The sequence below is a fragment of the Diuraphis noxia genome, unplaced genomic scaffold, assembly GCF_037042655.1.
Source record: "Diuraphis noxia isolate RWA-SAM2 unplaced genomic scaffold, SU_Dnox_SAM2 contig0002, whole genome shotgun sequence".
NCBI lineage: Eukaryota > Metazoa > Arthropoda > Insecta > Hemiptera > Aphididae > Diuraphis > Diuraphis noxia.
In genome coordinates, this window is record NW_028301712.1 from 50,671,870 (window position 1) to 50,687,709 (window position 15,840).

Below are 15,840 nucleotides of genomic sequence, written 5' to 3' on the forward strand. Positions count from 1 at the left end.
ACCAATTTATTATTTTGCAGATTTTTTATTATTCTCATATGAATATTTATGATAAACAATTGTGCATATAAATAAATTGTGCACAAGAAAAATTTAATTTATACATACCTTAAAATACGTAACTTTGAATAAAATTCGATACTAAAATTGAAAAAAAAACGAAGCTAACATTTTTCACGTTTTGATAACAATATAAAAAAAAATAACAATATTATGATAAGATGATAGTATCATTTTTGACCTGAACTTCCTAATAGCACGGATATAGCTACTAGTATCTATACCAATGACTAATAGTTAACCATTATGTTTATTATGATTTTATGAATCTTCTGGATTCTCCATCTGATGGTTAAATATTAAATTAGTCGACTTATATTTAATGGATCACTGTGCCCCATGTCTCACCGTGGCCACCTCTCCCCTAAGCATGGACACACAAGACTACATAGGTTAGTGAGGTCATGGGGGAGGTTCAAACCCCCCCCCCCCTGAGTACACCACTGCTTCCGGCATAGTTCTGCTAGTACTTATCGTATTCATATTTAATCATTAAAGTCGCGATGCCCGAACATTGAAAAGTTAAAAGAAATTCAAATAGCAGTATATATTAAACTACATAGTTTAAATGAATCGTTTAAATTCCAAAACTATAAAACAAAACAAAAACGCGAAAAGTTAGAAAATGTATTTAATAAATATAATAGTAGTCAAATTCTAATTGATGAATATGTATCCACCACATGTTATTGTTTGTAATATTTATAATTATTTTAATTTTTAAAATTATATTTTTTTTAATTCCTAATATCTTATAACAATATGACATTATTATTTGTAATATTTGTATTTATTTTCGTCAATACCCAAACATTAAGCTCAATATATGCAAAAACATGTTAAATGAAAATAATACCATCTTCATCACAATAATATAAATCGTGGACATAACTCATTTAAATTTCATTTGTACGAAGCAAAAAAAATGCTGTTAAATCTTAGCCCTGGTGATAACTATTTTAAGTTGTTCGCCAGACGGGGATCTTACCTGGCAGTTGGCCCCAACAACTTCACAACAATAGTCTCGGGAGAATTATAATATTACATCAGAGGAGGAGGCAAATAAATAAATTAATAAACAAATGAATAACAACAACAGTTATCTTTTGACTATTATTAACATACAACTATAAACAATTTTACAAATTACAATGAACAATATTGACAATCAATAATTAAACATACCACGCAATACCTCAAATCAGACAACCATTTTACGACAACATTCGTTTGGTGAGGGCTTGAGCAGCTTCTCTTCGGGCAACTCCTTGTTGGGCAACTTCCTTTTGGACAACATTCTTTTCTTCGCGCTCGATCGCTACACGGTCGAAACAAATCGGACAATCAATAACGAACAATCTAAAGGCTCAACTTTAATATTTTGATCCGAGTGTTTTAGGCTTTTAACTTACTGAGCCTTTTCTCAAATATCGCGACAATCAACATAAAGAAAAAGATACAACAAAACAAAAAATGCCGCAAAACGTTACGACAACAGCGTAGAAGAAAAAAAAAATAATAAATAATAATACAGCGACGACCGTAGACCATGGTAACGAGAACAACCAGCCCGCACGATGGGGTCCACGGAGGGAGACTTGCACGCATAAACATCGGCACTACCAACTGCGGCGCAACGATACTATCTGGCACGAACATCTTCCCCCCCTTGGGAGGCTTGCCTCACAACTTGTACAGCAATGATTCTTGAGAGGAAACGGTTGTGGTGGGGAATGTTAGGTTCACAAATTTATAGTTTCAACAATTAGTACAAATAGTCTTGTTCAATATATACAATTTTCAAAATATGCACTTAAAAACAAAACAAAAAAAAAAAAAAAACATTATAATATTTATAAATAACAAAATAATAGTAAGCGAAAAACTAACCTTTAAGCCATGACGAGAACTTCCTGCCCATAATCCCGTCTGAACGAACAATCTGGAACAAAGGCTTACAAATATACAATGAGCAAAAACAACACGGGCATGTTACAAATTAGTTATTAATAGGTAATAAGATCAAATTAACAACAGGCCTAATGGGTCGAACACTCTGGCAATTAAAGAAAGTACATCTCGTTTCGTTTCTGGAGTCTTAATCGTCAAAACATCATAACGAAAGCAATCTCGATCGGGAACCCAAATCACTCCTAATACTGGAACACTTTCTCCATCGTTAAATGAAATTGAACACGACGCTCAATCTTCAATTTCGACCGTGGCTAGTAGTTCGTCGGAGTTGCTTATCCATTTCTTCAACTCCAGACCAAACTGGGCTAGATTATGAACGAGTCTGGACTTGAGCAAAAGTGGTTCTTCCACCGAATCTGCACCCGTACAAATATCATCCATATATGTCTGCTTTAAAAGTGCACGGCTAACATCTGGAGCATAGTCAACTACCAAAGAAGCTATCTCCTTAATGGCTCTAAGAGCTAGGAACGGAGCACAATTTAATCCGTTATTCACAACATTTTGAATATTATCTACTATATTATGTAACAACTCGCACGAGGCCATACCCAGATTCGGCGTGGAGTGTACATTGACGAGGCTGGTAAAGGTCGCCAACCCACAGCCGAGATTCGAAAATCGGAGCATGCGGGGTTTTCTTTATATAAATAAATAAACAAATTGGAAAAGGGAAAAAAATTAAAACATCGTTATGGGGGTTGGTTTTTTAATGTATACCAGAAAATAAAAATTTAATTTATGACCAAGAAAAGCCATACGGCATAAAAACTTGGCCGCAATTGAAAGAACCGAACAAACAAACATAACGGATAAATATAAATCATAATATAATAATATGGAATGGACGATATGCCACTTCCAAACATGGCTCCGAATATTGGTTACCAGTGTATGTATAAATAAATAATAATGGTATATGAATATAGTAGATATATATACACGAACGATCAGATTTTATAATATTAACTAACACCAAAATGTCAGAACCTATATTAACAATTAATAATATTAATTCACCGGCCAAGGTGTGACTGTATGCGGATTGTACGTACTACGTACAACGTTAACAAAACCATATTACCATCTTTATTTGCTGTTGGACCGTTGAGCATCGTCCCGAAGACGCCCCCGGCGATTTATTCTTCGCTACTCGACCATGATGTTGTCCGTTGACGCGAAGAAAAAGTAATGAACAAGAGATGGCCGTGGCTGGGCGTGTTGATCACCGAACAGCATTATATAATTCATCGTTGCATAATTTAGTTAGAAATATGTTTGGCCGGTGTACTTTACACTTTTATATTATTATAGGCCGTTAATGAGGTCGAGGTGTTATTATTATATAGTGTCGGCCGGTCATCCGAACCACGGGTACTAGGCATACGTGATGATGATGTGTGTGTGTGTGAACTCGGTGTCGCCTATGAGCGGTGGCAGAGGGGACCGTGGGACGGAGAGCGCTATCGCATAGTGGTTTAGAATATTATAATATTAATTACAATTTCGATCGTTACAATTATTTTCGTCAACTGCGTTTTCGTCGATTTCGACTTCATTTATTTTCACCCATAATAGGCATAATATCACCAAAATCTTCGTCATTAGTTAAAAAGTCTTACAATAAAAAGAAACCATAAGTATTAAAATTGAAAATTGTATGAAATAAAATATTACAGAATGTAGTAAAATATAACATAATTTAGTATAAAACATAAATTACCTTCAAGTAATTTTAAATCCTCATGACAATAATTATTTCCCAAATCATCGTCGTTAGCAAATTCCACAATGTCGGAGTCATCTCCGTTTTCAAGTAAATTTAAAATTTAATCGTCTAATAATTTACGTCGATCTTGACGAATCATATTTATTATATTTAGGTATACAAAGTAAATAAAACAGTTATCACTATTCCGGAGCGTCACAATGTCCTTTACAGAGTACACGTACTTACATAACGTACAATAACGTTCGATCGAATAAAATTTATTATTATAAAAATAATGTCCAACTATATATTTTAAAACATGATGATTTATTATAAACTATAAGTGTTACATCTAGTAACAATGGCATTAAACTATATTTTTCTAGCTGGAAATAGTAAGTAATTATTATTTAGTTGCACTATTCTGCACTAGTATTTTCATAATTTTATTTGCATATAAAAATAAATTCTCGTGATGTGCTTTGAACCAAAAAATATTAAATAATTTGTTGATTAAATTCCACTTTTTAAATATTATATTGCAACACATATACTAACAAGGTCCTTTTCAAAGCTATCATAATCCCAGGGATCAAAACCGGTTTCTGAAAAACACCAGTTAAAAAATCGTAACTGAAGACGGGTCCCACGGCGCGTGGCTCGGCGAACTTCGCGCAGCGCGGTTGATGTACCGAGCCTACATGTAGGTATGCTCGGCATATCACGAGCCTACATTGCCAACAGCATTCCCACGGCGAGTGACTTGGCGAGCCACGAGCATATCCGAGCCGAAAATAATACACAAAAAACCGTATACTATGGCTCGCCGAACCGCACGCTCGTTGGAACGCTGATTAAATGCGCGGCTCGTTTCCTTTGGCGCGGACTCATCGGACCGACAATTTTCGGATAGACACGAGCCTAGCCGAGCTATACTGCGCCTACGCCTAGACGAGCAAGAGCGTTCCACGGCGCGTGTAGTGAACCAAGCCAGCGAATTTGAGTCAAATTATTTGACTCATTGCTCGCCAAGCCACGCGCCGTGGGAACAAGCCTAAGGTCTTAAAAAACCGTTTACAAAACCTAAACCGAAACCATAGAATTGAAAGCCGTTCTTGATCCGTTCTTGAAAAAAAGATTAAAATTTAAAACTAATATCGGTTTCTTTGAATTTTATTATGACAATTGCATTATTTATAATTCTAGTTAAATCGAGTATTTACTTACAAAGAAAATAATATAAAGTTCGAATTTATCAATAAAACTCTCGATGCTATTAGTTACTCAGTGTTACGATTATTGTTCTATTTATATTTCAAAATATAAATTTATAACTATATTAATTGTTTCAATATTAAAATACAAATATGACAATTATTGTTATCTTGTTCACCCCCAATGCAGCACATCTGTATTGATTCCATTTGTTAGTAATATAGTTTATGAGTTATGATAGAAAAATTATAAAATTAAATATTTAATTTAAAAATTAAAAAAAAAGTTTAAAAATTGTTCACGTGCCTAAAGTTTGTACACACCAAATGGCAAACAGAACATAATACATTTATTAATAATATTGTAACATAGGTACCTAATCAATTATACATAGGAATATTATAATTTTTTAAATGTATATAATTTATTTATTTGATTTTATACAAGCAACATTTTTTGGCATGCGTGCCGTGTGTTCGCCAACCTTGCACTAGCGTGTCCACTGTCCAGGATGCGTTAAAAACCCACCATATCACTTTTCTATTCAGCTGAATATTAATTTTATCATTTTTATCCATATATAAATATATACCTTGTTCCAACTCAGATAGCCCATTCAATAGTTCATGACTAATATTTAATTGAACATAAAAGAAACTTTTCTCACAAACAATCTTCTAAGCTTATATTAAAAAAAATCTTCTGTTTAAATTTTAAAAATAAAATTAATCTTTAATTCTAAGTTACTAGATTTACCTTAATGAATACAATTTTCAAGTACATAATATATAACTTTATAAACAATTATACTGTATTGCTAATTATTTTAATTTGTAGTAGAACATGGTAACTAGACGAATGGATATTTATATATTTCCAATCTTCTCTTGCTACATTTCTTCACACATAATAATTACATATTAATCATAATTAACTTTATATTAGGTCTCATACAACAATAACTGCGTTAATATATAACAGTCCTTTTTTCTTTAGACATTGATTTACATTTGTATACTAATAATATGATATTTATATGATTTTTATAATTTTTTACGAAATTTTACATTAGTAATAGTATTATTAGTGTATTTGAAAATATAATTTTAAATAAATATTATGCGGTGATTTTAGTACCAACTTCTAGGTTAGACAGAAAAAAAATATACATACAAATAAATAATAATTAATATGCTTATGATCTGCATCTTACTTTTAATAAACTATGCAATAACATTTCAAATCAAGATTAAATAAAAATGTATATTTTATTTCTTAATAACTATTTAAATGTTGGTCTCCTACCAAAAAATTTGTTTTTAATTTATTGAGAAAATTTCAAATGAATCACTTTGTTTTCATCTATTATCATAACATTATAGGTTAATATTTCATATTTAAAAACTATAATTTTTATTTTATTTCAGATTATGCTAGTATGTATTTTTTATTTTATTTTATTTTTTATTGGAAGGTAAAGTGGAGCAATACGTCCATTATTTTGAACTCAAAAATAAAAAGTTAGCCTTACCACTGTTACATTATATTACCACACTACTAAAGGTACAAAACCAAGGTTAAATATAGTTGGATAGTAATTGTGCCGATGATGGTCAATGCTTATTAAATATGGAAAATACAGAGCTTAAGCTCGTCTTAAGGTCAGTTCAATATGGGAAAATTCCAATGCTGTAAAAAGGTCCCAGACTACCCAGATTATCAAAAAGAACTAACAAGGGAACAGTATATTTACATTCAATGATGCGTGTATGTGCCTGACAAAAAGGGAGGGCAACCGAATAAACGATTGTTGAGAAACGAGACAAAGGTTAGTCTAGTTACACGTTGGAGAGAATGGGAGCCGGGTGGTGGAGTACATGGGGAAAAAGGAAAATGCAGGTTAATGTTGTGGGAGGGGGTCTCTGTGGTGGAATCGATTTGGTGCAATGACCACAGAGCTCACAAAAAACACCAGGACAATACTTTAAACTAACTTATTTCTAAGTAGGACTGCTCTCCTGGTAGGCCCTCAGTTGACCGACACGAAAAACTGGATGACCTGGGTGGCCTCTCACACCACTCGTTTGAGTGGCTGGCGGACTTACGCAGGACGGCTGTCACCAAATCCGATTCCCGGAACCAGCCGAACTCGGCCTTACTGGCGAGAATGATGTGCACAGTAGATTGTGACTATTAGTTTCTCACTGACAAACAAATTGTTGGTATATACATCCACGCTGGATGGACATTAGTGCAGGAATAATATAGAAGACTAAGAATTTACTAATGTTTTGGTGGTCGGTAAGTTTATTGTTGACTGATCGTACAATGCGATTCGAAAAATAAAGTAGTACAAAATAATCAACGTAAATAGGTTGCGCACGATGTGTCTTAATAAAACACAATATTTTAAATAATAATAATAATTTACGACAGACAAAAAAATTGTTCGCTAGAATAGCGGGAGAACGATATACATGCGAACAACAACAAAAACAAAGGGCGTTTGCCACACAAAGAAAAACTTTAATCATAACATAATGTGGTGATATGAAGAAAATGATAATAATGAGGCAACAGGCCGACCTATAATCATCCACAAAGTACACAAAAACAAAGAGACTAAATACACGTCATTACAATTATAATAATTTAAATAATTAAAGGACGGAGTGGTGTGTAATTACTAATTACGAACGGAGAGATGTCGCCGGCGCGCAGATAGCGTCCTGCGATGAGCTTAATTGCTTGGGGCGATAACAGTTGTTAATATATGTTAATATATATATATATATATATATATATATATATAATATATGTTTAAAAACTATATTTTTTATTTTATTTCAGCTGAATCTATTAATCCTTTTTATTTGGAAGGTAAAGTGGATCAATACGTACATTAATTTAAACTCAAAAATAAAAAGTTAGTCTTACCACTGTTACTTTATATTACCACACTATTAAGGGGACAAAACCAAGGTTAAATATAGTTGGATAGTAATTGTACCGTTGATGGTCAATGCTTATTAAATATGGACAATACAGAGCTTAAGCTCGTCTTAGGGTCAGTTCAATATGGGAAAATTCCACTGCTGTAAAAAGGCCCCAGACTACTGAAGCATGTTATAAAAAGAACTAACAAGGGGACAGTATATTTACATTCAATGATGTGTACAACTATAATTATTATAAGTGAATGAGAAAAATATAGTATTGTGAACTATTTTTATTGTATTAGATTCTGTTATTCTGAACGTTTCAGTGAATTGTTTGGTTTTGAAATGATATGCATATTTTTTCTCTCTGTCGTCAACTTTTGGTGCAGTAAAAATATTCCGATTTTCGTTTTCAGTATTTTTCCTGAAAGGAAAACGAATCTAGTTGATGAATTTAAGTGGTCAAAATTAAAAATTTTAAGCAGTTTTAAAACTTTAAAAAAATTTGTATAATCTATGTACAACATAATTGTTTCGTCGTGTAGGAATTTACATTCATTATTTAAAATAGTATCAGATGCATAACTAATTATTATAATTTGTCCTTTCACAGAATTAGGAGTAAAAAGTACGTATATATTATATTCAATTAATTCAATGTCAAATATTTATATAATCATAATCATTGAGTTTAATTGTTCACAGTAAAAATGATTGAAATATGCTTTTGATGACCTATTTAAATCATAATAATTGATAAAAACTATAGAATTAAATTAAAAGTAAAAATGGAAATTTTAATTTATGAAAACAATACAAAATATAACAAAAATGTTTCAAAAATACAATTTAAAATTGTATAAAAAAAAAATAAATGTTAATTTTGTGAAAATACCTTTCCAATTTGGATTCAGGCACAATCATTTCGCAATATATCAGATCCACCGTCTTGTAGATAAGATCTCTTTTTCTCATGAAGAAAATCTCATATGCACAGAAGTGTTGTTGGACGTTGAACAGGCATTTGATTGAGTATGACAATGCCACCAAGGGCTCCTCCACAAAATTAAAGCAATTTCCCTCCTATACTTGTACCTACTTATAAAATCATATCTTAGTGATCGCTACTTATCTTTGCACTAAGGAATAACTTTTTAGAATATTTCTAAAATAGAAGCCTGTGTTCAGCAAAGTGCAGTTATTGCACCACACCTTTTTAACATCTATACCGCGGACCAACCAACTACTCAAAACACAATAGTAGCTGACTTTGCGGACAACAAAGCACTACTTGCATGCCACTCTGACCTAGACATAGCTGCCTCTTTTATGCAAACCCATCTTGACCTACAAACCAAAAGTGGGGTCACAGAATGGCGCCTGAATTTAAACCAAACGAAATCGTTCCACTCTACCTTCACACTACGCCCCAGAAACTGTCCACAAATATTCCTCAATAATAAAATTCTACCCTGCTCTCAAAACGTCAAATATCTTGGACTAACCCTAGACCACCGGTTCACATGATCACCTCATATTATACACTTACTGACCTCTAAACGTATTAAAATACATAGTAAAATATTATTGTAATCTCAGCACATTTACCTTCGCTGACCTAATTCATCTCAACACCGCATGCAGCCCAATGTAGATTATGATGCGGCCCTCATTTCAATTTAAAAACCATGAATTAGTTGTATATAATATATTAATATTACGAGAACAAATTTATTTTAAGAATAAAAAATTATAAAACAACAAATAAACTGTAAAGGCCGATGCACACGTTTATTATAAACAAATATATTTTTCTGTATACTTATAATGAAATATTAATACTTGTAAAAATATTTCTGTTTATTATTCGATATAGTAAAATTATAAGAAATGTATTGTTGTATATAATTTAATTTAATCATTAAATTTAATGTATTATTATTTAAAAAAGTATGTGGCCCACAACAACTTCTACTATCTATATGATGTGGCCCAGTCTTCACAAAAGGTTGGACACCCCTCGATTAAACCTTAAATCCTCAACGACAATAAATTAACCGGTTACAGATCGGATTCAAGGAGTACCGCAGAATTGTGTGATTAATTCAAACAATTACGTGCGTTTGACCAAAAACTAGTGTTGCTTATAAATATTAGCGTTTACACATAATATTTTACTTTAACCTTCTCAAAATATCAACTAAACTCCATTTGCTACCAGAATCTATTCTCAAACTTGAAGATTGAATCATCTTAATTATTGGCGAAGAGTGACGGAACTTCTGCAACTGTATTGCTTTCATATTCATTTTTTTTTTTTTTTTGAGTTTAACCAGTGAAATATTCAAAAATCAGATTTGGTGCAATAAATAATATCGTTTAAATTTGTTAATTAAGTGTTACAAATAAATACTAAATATTGAGGTGATATATATATATAAATATCAGTTACAGAACAATAAATTATAGCATTATTCGATTTTATAAATGATTACCTGTCAACAATAAAAAAATAAAATCATTTTAGTTTGTTGGTGAAATACAGAAACAATTATTGTTAATATATTTGTTATTAATTTAAATTGTATTTTATAACAAAGACATATAGTTTAGGAAAATCCCGTAGGTTTTGGATATAGAATAAATATAAAATTGTAATTAAAATGTTTCATCTTATGACTAATTTATTGAATCTATTGAATATTTAGTCCTAAGTGTTTCTGACTTCTAAGATGTAGAATGTAGGTAGTCCAAGCACAATTGAAAACTCTCACAGGGGTATTTGTGTTTACAGAATTATTACAAGTCTATAAAGCATCTAGTATGTATATTAATTAATAACTAGTAGGTAACTAATAATGCTGTATTGAAAATTAAATTTGATTTTTAATACTGTAATAGTACCTCATTATGTAGTGTTTACGTTATCAATGTTAAACAGAGCCATGACTTATAATAAAATAAGAATATGGTGTTTGAATTACTGCAGTAATATGTATTGTATTTAATGCAAAACATTAATTTGGGGATCTAATAAATGCTTGACTGTAGCAAATTTCAACGCATCGGTTGTAACTTTCATTTAACATCAATGGGAAAAAATCAACAGATGAAAATAACCTCATAGAATTTCCAGATCAAGTAAATAGCACAACAAGAACAGGTTATTTCCGAAGTGGACATGATAATATATTAATTCAGAAATTTGGGGTGTCATGTATTGGGAACTATAGATTATTCTATATATTTTTGGTTTTTTAAAATTTTGTTGAACAAAATCTTTTTGGCTCGGTAAAAAGTATTAATAGGATTATTAAATCTATTATCAAATTCTAGAGATTTAAAATAATTTTTTATTTTATGACATTACAAATTTTCATTATTTTCATTTCATCTGCTATTGTTGGTAGTATCATATCACGGCGAATTGCGTTGTTTATTTCGAACCGGTAGGATTCATAGTGATGGTCTGAAGTGCGATGTTTTGATGACGTAAATTGATGTTAGACTTAGTGGTACAACCCAACAATTGAATGCGATAAATGCAGATTGGATCAAAATATTAAAAAATAATTTTTTAGTTTATGCCAATAGAAAATATTTATATCGCTTTGTGTTGAATAAAATGTTGCATTATTAGAGGTCAAAAATGGTATTCATATACAATCGAGACCTACGGGGTTTGTGGTGGGGCTATCTAATAAACTCAATCAACCATTCTTATACTAATTTATCTTCATGTTTTAGATGGAGCGGGCCAAAGTTTTAGAAACTTCTGTGAAGATAAAATTCAATCTGATGGCAAGGACAGTAGAAATATTTTTTACACAATTTTTAATACAAATGAAGCTGAATTTAATGAGAAATATATTATCACTAATATATAATATTATAAAAGATTTTTTTTGTACTTAATGATTAACAAAAACAGAAAAGAAAAATGCATTCATGATGAGAGGGAATAAACATGTATTTTATTTGTTTTTTCGTGTATTAACCTATTATTTTAGTTTATGTACTAGTCTTAAACTATGCACCTAACTTGCTATAATTATCCTTTTAATATAACAACTAACCTTAATTTATTTTTTATTCCATCTGCACAATTAAATTGTAACAAAGTTTTCTTTTTCCCTTTATATTAAATTAATCTGAAAATTGATTTTGATTAATTATTTCTAAAAATATTCATATTGATTCAACTTTACGCCACCAAGCTTGTCCTAAGGTAAAAACGGCATGTTTTGATTTTGACATCCATAAAAACTTCTTTTGTTGCTTGAATAGCACTAATTTCAAAATCGATGTGTAATATGTCAAAGGTTAGTGAAAATATATCTGTGAAACTTTTCAAACATTGAAAATAATCTTCAGTTGTTAAGCAAATAAAAGTGCAATCAACGGGTAATTGTATAAATTTTTTCCCTCTAAAAGTCTAAACATTTAAAAATCTTCATTTTGTAATTAGTTCAGTTGCGTAATGGCATCTTCTAAAGATGAAGGGTAAGGAGGAAAGTTTTTTCTTCGTTGAATATACATAGCCTTTCTAACTGATTTTATATCATTATATTTTAACTCGGTACTTACGCTGTTCATAAGTTGACTTATAATTATTTTTATTGGCCGGGTAGCTATATATTAATATATTATTTTACATTGTAAGTTTAACTACCTTATTAATAATAAAAAGGAATAGGTAAATAAATAACTTAGCATATATAGATAAATTTGAGTACGTCTCACTTGATAATTTCATTGTTGTATATAGTTCTCATAAATGAGGTAGTCACTGCTGGATCAATTCCTCTTTCACCAATGGCTTCTCTCAAAAATGGCATATTCAGGTCAATTACTCCAGGCTGGTGGTCATGATAAAATCCTAGATGGATTCTATTATCATTTAAATTTGTACTTGCTGTTGCGGTGGAAGGACAGAACTGGTTCCGTTTCTTCTGCCATTTGTATATTAAATACCTATAAAATATAAATGTACATGTAGCGAGCCCTTCTAGGATTGTCAAGAAGTTGAATGGAATAATCAGCACTTGATGTTTTTTGAATAATATTTTATTTATTATAAGTCCAATAATTCCTAATTACCCGGATCGGGTGGCGGTTGTGAAGAGTTTATGTGTGTTGTGGGTTGCCTATACTGAGTAATACATACAAGTTTGGGAGGATCTTGTACTACGAATTGCCTATACAGAGGATCCTATGTTTTTACATGTAAAATTTAAGGGGGAGGAGATCCAGAAGCCCCCAAAACATACTACTTTCGACAAAATCGATTTTGATTTTTGATGTAACTTTAAAACAAATGACCATTGATACATGAAATTTTCACCAAATTTTTATATCAGTATATTTTATCCACTATGCAATTTTCAAAAAATTTCATCTGAATTTAAACTAATTATAGGCATAATATGCAATTTTCGATCATTCTTAGTTTTTAGATTCTGAACGAAGTGATGAATGTATTGATTTTACAATGATGTGTGTTTTTTTTTTTTTTTTTGTGGTTGTGGACAGCAAAACTATCGAAATAATGCTTCGATTTCAAACTTTGGGGGTGGTTTCCGATGTAAAATTGAAGATCCTTGGTGCATTATAGAGGTCAAAAGTAAACATTTTCCAACAGTTTTCAAAAAAATCGAGAAAAACAAAAAAAAAATGACAGAAAAACGGTAATTTTTACGCAAAACCAGTATCGACCAAATCGATATTTTTATATGGTTGTAATTCAAAAACTAATCACTTTAAATATTGAAATTTTTACCAAATGTCCAAATGTTAATGTTAGTGATATCTATATACAGTTTAATTTTCAAAAATTTTCGACTTTTTTTGAGTTATTTATAGACCACTGAAATTTTCGATTTTTTTGAGAATTTTTTTTTGAAGTGTCGGTAAATTAATAAACGGTTCCTTATGAGTTCTTCTTATTGTAGCTGAAAAAATTAAAAATCGTAAGTCACAATTTTCTTTTAATAAGCGTTTACAGTTCAAAATTTTACGAAATCTGTCGAAAACGCGAAAATTTGCAAGTAATTTTGAAGTTGAACAATCATAAAATTTTTTAATTTTATAACTTTTTTGGCCCTATCAAAATACATGAAAATTTAATACAAAGTTCTTCATAAATTATTCTTATAGTGATTTAAAAATTGTAAGAATACATAGGCACAATTTTTTTTTATTAGCATTTGAAGTTCAAATATTGGCAAAAATTCGTAAAAACCATGAATATTTGCAAATTAGTTTTAAGTTGAAAAATCATAAAAATTTTTGCGTATGTAACTACGGATTAAAAATACAAAACTAAGTTTTCCATAAGTTTTCCTTCAAGTAGCTACAGAGAAAACTCGAAGCATCATTATAAGAAAAATTTTAAGTGCGTTTGAATTTTAAATTTTTACGAAATAGCGTAACGATAACGATTTATCCTTAAACGATTTTAGACATTTGTTATTATTCAAAAAGTATAAGCCATAGATACTTGAACAATTTCACCAGTATTTAGATTGGCATTTTCTTTACATGTTTTAATTTTCAAAATACTTTGACTTTTTTTGAGATATTTATAGACGACTGAAATTTTCAATTTGTCTGAAAATTTTTTTTTGAAGTGTCGATAAAATTTTTATGGCCCTATCAAAATACTTGAAAATTTAATACAAAGTTGCTCATAAGTTATACTTATATTGATTAAAAAATTATAAGAATACATAGGCACAATTTTTTTTATTAGCATTTGAAGTTCAAATATTGACTTAATACGTAAAAATTACGGCAATGTTCAAATTATCTTAGATAGAAATTTATAAAAAATTTTCTTTTTTGATCTAAGATTTGAAAATTTAATACAAGGCTCCTATCATATTTTAGATTCTGAGCGGAGCGATGAATGTATTGATTTTACCATGATGTGTGTTTTATTTTTTTTTTTTTTGTGTCTGTCATCACGTTTTGGGGCAGTAAAAATGCTTCGATTTTTGACTTCAGTACCTCGTTCGATCAGAAAGTGAATCTAGTTGGTACTTTGGGGGGTCAAAAGTAAAAAATTCTTAATACTTTTCTAAATAATTGGGAAAAACAAACTAAAAATTAAGGGAAAAACGGGAAATTTTACGCACACTCATTTTTCGACAATATCGATTTTGGTTTTTGATGTAACTTTAAAACAAATGACCATAGATACATGAAATTTTCACCTAATGTTTATATAAGTATATTCTATCCACCATGCAATTTTCAAAAAATTTCGACTTAAGTTGAACTATTCATAGGCATTTCAAATTTTCGATCATTATTAGTTTTTTTTTAAATTAATATCGATAAAAATTTATTTGTTAGACAGAAAAGCTTGAAAATTTAATACAAGGCTCTTAACATATTGTTACAATAGCAGTTGAAAAATAAAATAAATTCATAGTCACAATTTTTTTTATAAGCATTCAAAGTTTGAATTTTGACAAAATACGTAAAAATCACGAAAATTCACAAATTATTTTAAGCTAGAAATTCATAAAAAATTTTCTTTTTAAATCTAAGATTTAAAAATTTAATACAAGATTCCTTACAAGTTTTTCAATCTTTATCACAAATAAAAATTCCACCTGAAATTCAAATTAAATTTTTATGAGCATTTGAAATTTAAAGTTTTACAACATTGGATTTTCACTTTTAGCGATTTCCTTATTTTGGTGTAACTCTAAAACAAATTACCACAGATACTTGAAATTTTGACTGAATGTTTATATAGGCGTGTTATATATTTGATAAAATTTTCAAAATATTTAGATTTTTTTTTTTTTTTTTTTTTTTTTTTTTTTTTATTAGGAAAGAGCCCTCGGCAGCATAGGCCATTGGGCTTACAAAATATGAATAGCTTAAATTAAATATTTACAGTAAGAAACGTACAAGGGAGAACTTAATTCT

General features: G+C 30.2%; 1 long non-coding RNA gene across 1 annotated transcript; it reads left to right on the plus strand.

The window, feature by feature from the left end:
* The first annotated feature begins 6,414 nt into the window (after positions 1-6,414).
* On the plus strand, positions 6,415-12,061 carry LOC149058629 (uncharacterized). Its single transcript, XR_016190438.1, has 4 exons — positions 6,415-7,840; positions 8,513-8,527; positions 10,694-10,720; positions 11,647-12,061. It is a non-coding gene; the product is annotated as an uncharacterized LOC149058629 (long non-coding RNA).
* The last annotated feature ends 3,779 nt before the right edge of the window (positions 12,062-15,840 follow it).